Raw genomic sequence first — 13,085 nt, forward strand, 5'->3', positions numbered from 1 at the left:
TCCATGATATATAATTGTTGCATTTGATATCAAGGGGAACAAATTCAACTTTGCCTAGGTTCGACGTCTGAATAAATTAACAATAATAAAACAATTTAGAAAACATAATGTAAGAACTAAAATAAAATTGAGATAATAATATAATAGTATTTCCACCCTTATGGGGTACTTAAATATGTTTCTTTAAGAACATTACTTTATTTTTCTCAATTTGTACTCTTCAGGAGCATGATTCAAATTTACGATATTAAATTGAGTAATAATTTAACACTTCTTCTGGAGGTTAAATATATTATTTCATATGGAGAATAAATGTTTCACCTCTTCAGGAGGTCAAATTTAGCATCTCTTCGTGAGGTTAAAAATATAGACGGGAAATTTAAATATATTGCCTCCTCAGGAGGACTATCTCTTCGGGAGATATATATATACGGAAGATTTAAATATATATAGTGTAACGTCCTGCTAATAATTTTATCATTTTTTTTCTTCTTATAAATACTATGAAATTCGACTGCTCCGATACTTTCTAATTAATATAAAACTTTCAACCTAAGTAGCAGGAAGTTGAATATATACAAAAACATATCCACACATATATTACAATACCAGAGTGTCAAGCATTCCTCAAACTGTACAAACACAACTATTCTCCAAAAATATACCCTACTGAAACTAGGAACATACAAAATAACCTCCCAAAAAACTCACTCTATTGTCAAGGCAGCACTGTAGCCCCTCTACCTGCGAGCCTGATCTGCTCACCTAGTTGGATCACCTAAAAAATATTTAACCACTGGGATAAGACAAAGCTCAGTAAGACGATATATGCTATCGTTAGTGTGTGGCAAATGAGCTACATGCTTGTAAAATATGACTTAGAAAATACCATAAATATGAGAACTAAGAAAACTTGTGTACCTGCTGCAATATAAATCATACCTATGTTATTTAACATAAAGTGATTTTTCTGGATATTCAATTCATAACACTTCTAATATCTATAGGTATGTCTATTTTCTATAAATTTGATCATACATACATACATACATACATACATACATATATATATATATATATATATATATATATATATAAACTGAGAAATTTCCCTGGATGGATAACTGAGGTCATGATTTAACCCCTCATGACAGGATTGTGCGGCCTGTAGGCGGGACCTAACTTGGTTGGCTGACCAGAGTAAGTCAACTGAACTCCGACAGTCAGATTGGCCCTCTCAAGCCATATCTGATGGGGAGTCTGTCCACAACATAGGCACGATCGACTTCTAAATACCACATACTATCTAAGTAATGTGGTTGCACTCTGAATTTGAATATAGCTATGGTACCGAGCTCTACTGATTGATCCGGTCCATTAGGGTCTGATACTATATAGGTAGCTGATATCTCTAAAATACTGTTTTTACCTTGATGTTAAAATAACCATAACCCCGTAAAATTTATTTGAAAATCTGAATCACTAACTGAATATCTGGTTTCTGTATAACTGAATAGTTGTCTAAATATCTGAGTGTCATGGTACTGAAATCATGATATTCTGAAATTGCTGAAAACATATATTTCTAAATATACTGTACAATTTCTATAAACATATAAATTCCATTCTATTTCTGCTAATATGTTGTAAACATAGTGTTCATAAATTGTATAAATACTGTACTATTATCAACTCATGCCACACAAATAAATATTAATGTTATCAGGCTCCGAAAACTATATATATAATCTAAATAATAATTTGATAAAAACATATAATTTGTACTGAAAACATAATAAGTTTCCGAACATAGCATATTTTCCTTACCTGATTCCTTCTAAAATCCCCTATTGAGACTGGTCCTACACCCGCAGGGTTCTCCACTCAACACCCTAAAAACCATATATCTCAGAATAAAATATCACTATTTCTTTGACTATTACATTTCCTACAACTGCTGGAAAGCCTAATTTGGAACAAAAGACCTTACCTTGAATATGGGATGAAATTCAACTCAGTCCCACCAACGATCCGCTCCGGCAAATCGGAGATAACTTTCCCAGGAGCGTCATGGTGGCCTTAGATAGTCGATCCGGCGAGAAACTGGGTCGGGATCGAAGAGAGAATAGGGAGAAACCGTAGAGGAGAGAGAGAGAAAGAGAGAGAGAGAGAATTTTGCTGATAATTTTGTTAAAAATCCGAGATTAGCACTATTTATACTATGGGCTTCATCGACGAGCCACGTCACCTCGTAGACAAGACCAAGAAGGGGGTTCATCGACGAATGCCTTTTCCTTGTCGACGAAATTCAGAACTTGGAAAAACAACCTCTCAGTATCTTCTTGTCGACAAAACATGTCCTCGTCGATGAGATCCTCATGCCCTAAATAATTTACATTTTCCACTCCTTACAAAATTTCATCCTCGAAATTTACTAGTCACATGATCTATCATCCTTTAAGATAAGCGGTCTACTTATTTTATTACTTGCCTCCACTTATAGCGGAGGAATACTATGGTTACACAAATAGTTCTGGGAGATTACAATTAGAAAGGAAAATTCCCTCAAAACCAAAATACTACCTATCTTATACTCTACATTACAATTACACTAAACTAAACAAAATAAAATCATTATCTTAACATATACATCTCTGCTGTATTTCATTAAACAAGTGGGGGTATTTCTGTCAAATTTCATCTTCAAGTTCCCAAGAAGTTTCTTTTATATCATGATTCCTCCACAGAACTTTTACTAGTGGTATCTTCTTACCGCATAATTCTTGTTCTTTTCTATCTAGGTTCTGTACTAAAGCTTCCTCATATGCTAGAACATCACTGAGTTCCAATTCTACATAGCTGATAATATGGGAAGGATCTGGGACTTATTTCCTTAGCATAGAAATATGAAATACACCATGTATCATGAATAGATATGGTGGTAAAGCTAACCGATAGGAAACTGACTCAATCTTCTCAAGTATCTCAAATGGACCAATAAACCTAGGGCTTAACTTACCCTTCTTCCCAAATCTCATGATTTCCTTCAGTGGTGCTATTTTCAGAAATACATGATCACCCACTTCAAATTTCAATTCCCGATGGCGAGTATCTGCATAACTTTTCTGTTGACTCTGTGTTGCATTGATTCTATCTTGAATAAGTCAAACTTTATCGTACGCCTGCTGTACTATTTCTGGCCCCAAAACTCGCCTCTCACCCAGCTCACTCCAGTATAAAGGAGAACGACACCTCCTACCATAAAGTGCTTCATAAGGTGTTATGCATATACTAGCCTAATAGATGTTGTTGTAGGCAAATTCCATAAATGGCAAATACTGGGTCCAGCTACCCCCAAAATCCAACACACACGCTCGCAGCATATCCTCAAGTACCTAAATCGTTCTCTCTGTCTGACCATCTGTCTGAGGATGGAAAGCGGTGCTAAATGCTAACTGAGTCCCCAAAGCTTCCTGCAAGCTCTTCCAAAACAGTGATGTAAAACGTGGATCACAGTCCGAAACTATGGATACCGGCACTCCATGTGGTCTCTGCTAATTTGTTCATGGGGTAGCTAACTTTAATGGGCAGAAAATGAGCTGTTTTCATCAGCCTATCAACAATCACCAAAATGACATTCTGACCATGCGGCGCTGGCAGTAGTCCAGTAACAAAATCCATGGATATGTGGTCTCACTTCCACTCGGGGATGAAAAGTGGCTGCAACTGTCTTGCCGACCTCTGGTGCTCAGTCTCAACTTGCTGGCACATCAAGCACTACTGCACAAATTCTACAATCTCTCTCTTCATGCCACTCCACTAGAAATACTTTCGCAGATCCCTATACATTTTCGTACTGCTATGAACAGTGTATAAAAACCTGTAAGCCTCCTCTAGAATTGTTCTCCTAATGCTATCATCTACAAGCACGCACAATCTAGTGCGGAATCTCAAAGCCTCATCGCTAGAAATGTTGAATTCCTTTCCCTAACCATCTTATATTCTGGCTATTACTTCCGCTAATTCTGGATCATCCCCCTGAGCAGCTTTAATCATTTCATATAATGTAGGTTGTACAACCAGACTAGCAATAAAAGCCTGAGGATCGTCTTCCACCAACTCGATGTCGAGCCTTTCCAAGTCCATCTGAATTGGATGCGAAATTGCTACTGCTAATTGCGTTGTATCCTCTAATTTACGGCTTAGTGCATCAGCCACCACACTTGCTTTACCTAGGTGGTAACTGATGATGCAATCATAATCCTTGATGAGTTTCAGGCATCTCCTTTACCGCATATTCAACTCTTTTTGTGTGAAGAAATACTTTAGACTCTTATGATCAGAAAATATTTCACATCCTTCACCATATAAGTAATGCCTCCAAATTTTCAGTGCGTGTACCACTGCAACCAATTCCAGATCATAAGTCGGGTAGTTCTTTTCATATTCTTTCAACTACCTGGACGCATATGCTATCACCCTACCATACTGCATCAATACACAATCGAGCCCATTCAAGGATGCGTCACTGTAAATTACATAACCATCACCTCCTAATGGAATTGTCAGTATTGGTGCAGTGATGAGTCACTACTTTAATACCTGAAAACTATGCTCGCATTCTTTATCCCACACAAATCTGACATTTTTCCTGGTCAAACGTGTGAGAGGTACTGATAAAGCTAAAAACCCCTCAACAAATCAACGGTAATAACCTACCAGTCCCAAGAAACTTCTGACTTCCTGCATGCTCTTCAGCTTGGTCCAATTCACCACCACATCAATTTTGCTGGGATCCATTGAAATACCATCTCTTTAAAATCACGTGGCCCAAAAACGCAACCTGCTCGAGCCAGAACTCACACTTGCTAAACTTGGCATAGAGCTTTTCCTCCATGAGCGTCTGCAGTACCTATCTCAAATGCACCTCATGATCATCTAGACTCCTCGAGTAGACCACTATATCATCAATAAACACCACTACAAACTGATCTAGATACTGGTGAAAGACTCTATTCATCAAGTCCATGAACACAATTGGGGCATTTGTTAGATCAAATGGCATAACAAGGAATTCATAGTGCCCATACCAGGTTCTGAAGGCTATCTTCACGAAGTCCTTTGCTTTTACCATCACTTGATGATAAACTGATCTAAGGTTGATCTTGGAATACACCCGTGTACCCTGGAGCTGATCGAACAGATCGTCTATACGGGGTAAGAGATATTTGTTCTTAATAGTGACATTGTTTATCCCCCTGTAATCAATACACATCCTCATAGACCCATCTTTCTTCTTTACGAACAACACTGGAGCTCCCCACGGCGATACATTGGGTCGTATAAATCCCTTGTCCAACAAGTCTTACAACTGATCCTTTAATTCTCCCAATTCAGCTGGAGCCATATGGTAGGGAACCTTAGAGATCGGTGCTGTCCCTGGAGGTAAACTTATAGCAAAATCCACCTCATGTTTGGGAGGCAATCCAGGTAGCTCCTCTAGAAAAACATTTGAGAATTCTCGTACTACTGGTGGACTGTCAAGCTTCAATTTATTTTCCGACACTTCCTTTACAAAAGCCACAAGCCCCTGACCTCCATCCAGGAGCAATCTGCTTGCATGTATGGCTAACACTAGCTGCGATGGAGCACGTACACGTGAACCCACAAATCTGAATTCCTGTTCGCCAGGGGGTCTGAAAATTACTTCTTTCTAATGGCAATCAATACTGCTGTGATTAACTGCCAACCAATTCATACCTAGTATTACATCAAACTCACACATATCTAACACGATCAGATCAGCTGGTAGCACTCTCCCCTGAATTTCTATTGGATAGCCTCCGAGTACCCTTTAACACCTCATCACTAATCCTGACGGTGTAACTACTGACAATTCTAGATCCAATGTCTGGGTCTCACTCCTAGATAATTTGACATAAGACACAGATACAAAAGAATGAGTAGCACCTGAGTCAAATAAAACAATAACTAGATATGATAAAATAGTAAAAGTACATGTCACCTCATCCGCAACAGCCTCAACATCACCCAGCGTCAAAGCGTAAACTCTTGCTGGGACTACATTCCTCTGCTGGCCTCTATGAGGCACCTAATATCCTCCATGATAGGGCCTGGGAGCTAGAACCTGGTCTGACGATCCTGGGCATGCACGTGCCATGTGGCTGGATCTCCCACAATGGTAGTAAACATCTTTCCCTGCTCGGAACTCCCCCAAATGTCGTCTCTCGCACGTCTAACATACTGGAAAGGTCTGCATACCCTGATTCTCCCGAGGTCCTGTCGTCTGCCTCTCATCTCTCCTATCACGATCCCCTCTCCATGGGACCCAACTAGAGTCTGCCTAGAAACCCTGATTCTCCCGAGGTCCTGTCGTCTGCCTCTCATCTCCCCTATCACGATCCCCTCTCCATGGGACCCAACTAGAGTCTGCCTAGAAACCCTGAGATGCAGGTCTCTTTCTCTAGTTCTGAGCTACTATACCTCTTTATATACCACTCTCAATAATCGCAGCCCTATTTACAACCTCCGAAAATGTCTGAGCCCTAAAACCAATCACCTGCTCAAATAAGTTCCACCTCAGACCCTCTTCAAACTTTTTTGCCTTTTTTTCTTCATCTGGTGCTAAATATGGGGCAAATCACGACAACTCGATAAATCGAGCTGCGTAGTGAGATACTGTCATCTACCCTTGTACTAGGTGCATAAACTCTGCTGCCTTTGCGCTTCGAATGATAAAAGGGAAATAGCGCTAGAAGAACAGATCCTTGAATCGGTCCCACATCACTAGCACTAGAGGCGGCCTCTGCTCCTCAATCAGTCGCGCTGATCTCCACCACCGTTTCGCCTCTCCTGTCAGTTTAAACGCTGCAAATACCACCTTCTGTTCATCCGTACATGGAAGCACAACCAACGTCTCCTCAATATCCTAGATCCAATTTTCAGTTATAATCGGGTCATCTCCTCTAGCAAAATATGGGAGCTTTATCCGCGTAAACTGCTCGATCGTGCAGCTACACTCCCTGGAGCTCTTGGCCATCTCAGCCATCACCTGCTGGGTGACGCTGCGCAGTACTATATCAATATCTCCACCTCCCATACTGGAAGGTCCTGGTTTGCCTTCCCCAGCGTTCGTGTCACTGCTTCCTAGGTTCATCTGGAAAACAAAGAGCACACTTTAAGAACCTTATCTCCTGTACGAACCTAATCTATTTCATTCAACTTGAATCCCATATTCCTAATTAACTACCTTCCCTTATCTTAATTCAAAATCCAGCTCTGCAACCTAGACACACGACTTGACAATAGTTTACTATGGTTTTCCTGAAATCGTTACCCTAGGAAAAATACAGAAACCACCACGGAAATCTTGTACCCAGACTACAGAGCAAAACCTCAATCATTTCCTATACTCTGGTATTACTTCCGCTACACTCTAAGTCTACAGAACTTAGAAAACTTGGCTCTGATACCAAACTGTAATGACTTGCTAATAATTTTATCATTTTTTTGCTTCTTATAAATATTATGAAATTCTACTGCTCTGATACTTTCTAATTAATATTAAACTTTCAACCTAAGTAGCAGGAAGCTGAATATATACAAAAACATATCCACACATATATTACAATACCAGAGTGTCAAGCATTCCTCAAACTGTACAAACACAACTATTCTCCAAAAATACACCCTATTGAAACTAGGAACATACAAAATAACCTCCCAAAAAACTCACTCTACTGTCAGAGCAACACTGTAGCCCCTCTACCTGCGAGCCTAATCTGCTCCCTAGTTGGATCACCTGAAAAATATTTAACCACTGAGATGAGACAAAGTTCAGTAAGACGAAATATGCTATCGCTAGTGTGTGGCAAGTGAGCTACATGCTTGTAAAATCTAACTTAGAAAATACCATAAATATGAGAACTAAGAAAACTTGTGTACCTACTGCAATATAAATCATACCTATGTTATTTAACATAAAGTGATTTTTCTGGATATTCAATTCATAACACTTCTAATATCTATAGGTATGTCTATTTTCTATAAATCTGATGATACACACACACACACACACACACACACACACACACACACACACACATATATATATATATATATATATATTAACTGAGAAATTTCCTTGGATGGATAACTGAGGTCATGATTTAACCCCTCATGACAGGGTTGTGCGGCCTGTAGGCGGGACCTAACCTGGTTGGCCGACTAGGGTAAGTCAACTGAACTCCGACAGTCAGATCAACCCCCTCAACCCATATCTGATGGGGAGCCTGTCTACAACATAGGTACGATCGACTTCTGAATACCACATACTATCTAAGTAATGTGATTGCACTCTGAATTTGAATATAGCTACGATACCGAGCTTTGCTGACTAAATCTGGTCCATCAGGGTCTGATACTATATAGGTAGCTGATATCTCTAAAATACTGTTTTTACCATGATCTTAAAATAACCATAACCCCGTAAAACTTGTCTAAAAATCTGAATAACTAACTGAATATCTGGTTTCTATATAACTGAATAGCTCGGCGTCATGGTATCGAAATCATGATATTTTGAAATTGCTAAAAATATATATTTCTGAATATAATGTACAATTTCTATAAACATATAAATTCCATGCTATTTTCTGCTAATATGCACTAAACATAGTGTTCATAAATTGTATAAATACTATACTGTACTGTTATCAACTTATGCCACACAAATAAATTGTAACGACCCAAATTTAAAATGAAATTTAAATAATAAGGAAAGGGAAATGGAAACCGGAAACAGAAGGAGGTCGTAGACTTCGTCGACGACATTGCATTTTGGAAGAGAAAAAAAAACAAAAAGGGGGAGTTTCAGGGCTTCGTCGACGAACACAGGGGGCTCGTCGACGAGAAAATACCGAGAGAGGTTCTGAGGCAACCTGAATTTCATCGACGAACACAGGGTTTCGTTGACGAAATTTGTGAAGGATTCGTCGACGAAGGTCGGGCTCGTCGACGAAATCTTGTTTTATAAGAATGAAAAATCCGGGAGAAATATCATTTTTTTACGAAACCTCTCTCTCTTCTCTCTACGTTTTCGGCCCCACCAGTCGTCCAAATTGACGATCCGAAGTCACCATGACACTCCTGGAAGAGTTCTCTCCAAATTTGCTGGAGCGGATCATGGGAGAAAGTTAGTTGGAAATCATCCCAAAGTTGAGGTAAGGCTTTTTAATCCATATTTGGTCTTGCGCTAGTTAGAAGAATTGTTGTGCGTATGAAAATACTGAAGTTTAATACTGAGGGTTTTCAGTTTCAGAGTATTGGTTAGGGAACCCCTCAGGTGTTAAACTTGAATGCTTTTGGGTGAAAACTTTCTACTCAATATACGGGTTTTTGACAGTTGAGAAAAATATTGTATGCTTAGAAATACTGAACTTTAATTCTGAAATTTTTCATTTTCAGGGTGTTGAGTTAGGAACCCTGCGGGTGCAGGAAAATTTTATTAGGGGCTTTCCAAGAATCAGGTAAGGGGATAAACTAAACTAGTACTGTTTTGGAAAATGCTTATATATATATATATATATATATATATATAGTTATCATTTGATTTATGGAAAATGTATATGATTATATATATATATATATATATGTCTTATATTTGCAAAATATAGTGAAAATGATTGTATGTTGAATATGTGAAAAATTTACTGTGTGGCATGAGTAAAAATGTTGTGAAACGCTGTTTTTAGGGAATGTGGATGATATGGATTTCTATGATGGAAAACCGGAGAACAGGCCAAGATGTTTTACATATATATGGATGTGATTTGCCGGCGTATGGGCCGTGCTATGTGATTTGCCGGCGTACGGGCCATGCTATGTGATTTCCCAGCATACAGGCTGTGCTATGTGGTTTTCCAGCGTACGGGCTGTGCTATGTGATTTGCCGGCGTACGGGCCGTGCTATGTTAAAATGTGTAATACTGGCGTACGGGCCGATGATTTTCAAGGTACACGTATATATATATATATATATATATATATGTAAATGATATGATCGATGTGAAAATGATTGATATGAGATATCTATATATCACGATTTTAGTATATGTATATGATATCAGAACCTGGTTGGCTTGGTTTAGGCTAGCACTTGCACGGTACCGTTGCTATATGTCCATTGTCCTCGTGATCATGATATCTGTGTTAACACCGCTATACGGAGTGGTGTGAGATTGGATGGTCGATGTGGTTATGTTCGAGGAGTGTGCTGTTATCGCCCCTAGTGTACGAACCAGTCTGGGTAGACCCATCGGACCTACAGACTAGACTATCAACTTGGCAGTGGTCAGCCAACCATTACCAGGTCCCGCCTTCGGGCCACACAACCCAGTCATGTGGGGGTAATACATGACAACAGCCAGCTAACCTACCAGGATTGTTTTATGTTATTATTATTATTATTATGACATGAGTAATGATATGTTATGAAAATGCAGTAGGTTCTACCATGTTGATTTATATATATATGTTTTCCCAGATTTGATGAAACAGTACTAAATGTGTTATATATATGATATATGTTGAACACGAATTTCTCATGTTGCCACACACTAGTATTAATTTATTTCTCTTACTGAGAGGTGTCTCACCCCTAAATTTCATTAACTTTTCAGGAGCCCCAAATAGGAGAGCGGGAAAAGCCCCGCAGAATTAGTGTTGGTTATCTGCCCTTTTTGAAGGGTAAGCTTTTGGTAGGGATAGTATGTTTTGTGGGAATTGTCCCTAGATTCATTTTTGGGATGTATATATTGAGAGATAGTGTTTGTAGTACTATGGTATGTGTTATGCACATTATGATGAGATGTATATGATTTTATACTTTCTGCTACATAGGCTTCTGCTGTATGTTTTGTTATATCCCTGGTACCCACGAGTCCAGGTGGATGGTGACCTGCTGAGCTGGATGTAGAGCATGTGTTATTGATATGTTTAAAATATATATATATATATACACATGAAAATAAATAGATTGTGACATAAATATTAATGTTACCAGGCTCTGAAAACTATATATATAATCTGAATAATAATTTGATAAAAACATATAATTTGTACTAAAAACATAATAAGTTTCCTAGCATAACATATTTCCCTTACCTGATTCCTACTAGAATCCCCTACTGAGACTGGTCCTACACTCGCAGGGTTCTCCACTCAACACCCTGAAAACCATATATTCCAAAATAAAATATCACTATTTTTTCGACTATTACATTTCCTACAACTGCTGGAAAGCCTAATTTGGAACAAAAGACCTTACCCTGAATCTGGGATGAAATTCAACTCAATCCCACCAACAATCTCCTCCGGCAGACTTGGAGAGAACTTTCCTAGGAGCGTCGTGGTGGCCTTAGATCGTCGATTCGGCGAGAAACTAGGCCGCGATAGAAGAAAGAAGAGGGAGAAACCGTAGAGGAGGGAGGGAGGGAGAGAGAGAGAGAGAGAGAGAATTTTGAGAATTTTGCCGATAATTTTGTTAAAAATCTGAGATTAGGACTATTTATACTATGGGCTTCGTCGAAGAGCCACGTCACTTCGTCAAAGAGGCCAAGAAGGGGGTTCGCCAACGAATACCTTTTCCTCGTCGATGAAATTCATAACTTGAAAAAACAACCTCTCAGTATCTTCTCGTTGACGAAATGTGTCCTCATGGATGAGATCCTCATGTACCCTCGTCGACGAATCCCCTGGTTTCGTCGACGAGGCCCTGAATAATTTTCTTAGGTTATTACATATAACCTCTTCAGGATGACTGTTATACCATCTCTTGTGGATATATATATAGGCGGTACAGAAATAAAATCGGCCATTTTGGCAATATAAATAGAAATAAAACCATCCATTAAGGCGGTATATAGAAACATATTAGTCGATTAGAGTCTCGTGAATTAAATAAGAATTAAAGAAATATGTCAGCTGGTTAGAGTCTCGTGCTGATAACGTGCTATAAAAATGCAGAAAATAAATAGAGACAAGATAGAAATTTTACGTGGTTCGGCTGTGCCTACTCCACTAGGAGATGAGATCAAAACTTCACTATCACTGGAGGGATTACAATAGGATATGAAACCGGCCTTGTACAAGATATCACTATCTCCTCTTTATCCCTTGTTCACTTTATCTCTCCTTTTCTCTTATCCTCATTATATGTCTGCTTACATGGAATCATCAAAATGTGTCCCAAATCAAAAGGGGAGTTATAGGGAAATATGGATAGCTAAGAGTTTATTAGGGAAAAAATCAAAGAGGTGGAAGATGGGGTGACATACAATTTATAAGTACAAACATATGGGGCAGGTTCACATGGGACATGAATTAGTGTACATATAAGGTAGGTTCATAGTTGACGTGGGAGACATCCACCTATATTTCATAACACTTAAATCATTTTCTCTTATCTTTTGACAAAGCAATTCAATCGAAGGTGGGATCAGTGAGTTTTTTCCCATTTTAATTTTATTATATAATAAAATATTAAATAATACTTTGTTTGGGGAAAAAATTCCCATTTTAAGGCTTATGTAATCTTGCAGGATGGTCCTGTGAGATTTAAACAAATCTCGCAGAACCATCCTACGAGATTTAAATGGTGAGGGAAACTGGTGTGGTGACGCATGGTAGCCAAATCTCGCAGGATGGTCTTGTGAGATTTGCATGGTCATTGGCATGGCAGTGTTTTTCCCCTCCCGACGGGTTTAGTTTGTTGCTAGCACAAATAGGAGAATATCCCATTAGCAGCCGCTCCCAAATCTCCCAAATTGATGGGTGACAAAAATCGGCTCGCGTCCAGGCACAACCTATAAACCTCCTCCAATCCATTCGTCGACGGAGATCTGTGTACAATGATGAATTTCCCGATAACCTAAAACTTCAAAACGATAGTGGGTACGATGGTGAAGCCGGAGTGGGAATAGAAGGTGAATGACATCGAGGGAAGGGCTATGATGGAATGAATGGCTATGATTAAGACTTTGTTCCAGTCATGGCCATGATGTAGC

Source organism: Malania oleifera, chromosome 7 (genome assembly GCF_029873635.1).
Source record: "Malania oleifera isolate guangnan ecotype guangnan chromosome 7, ASM2987363v1, whole genome shotgun sequence".
Taxonomy (NCBI): domain Eukaryota; kingdom Viridiplantae; phylum Streptophyta; class Magnoliopsida; order Santalales; family Ximeniaceae; genus Malania; species Malania oleifera.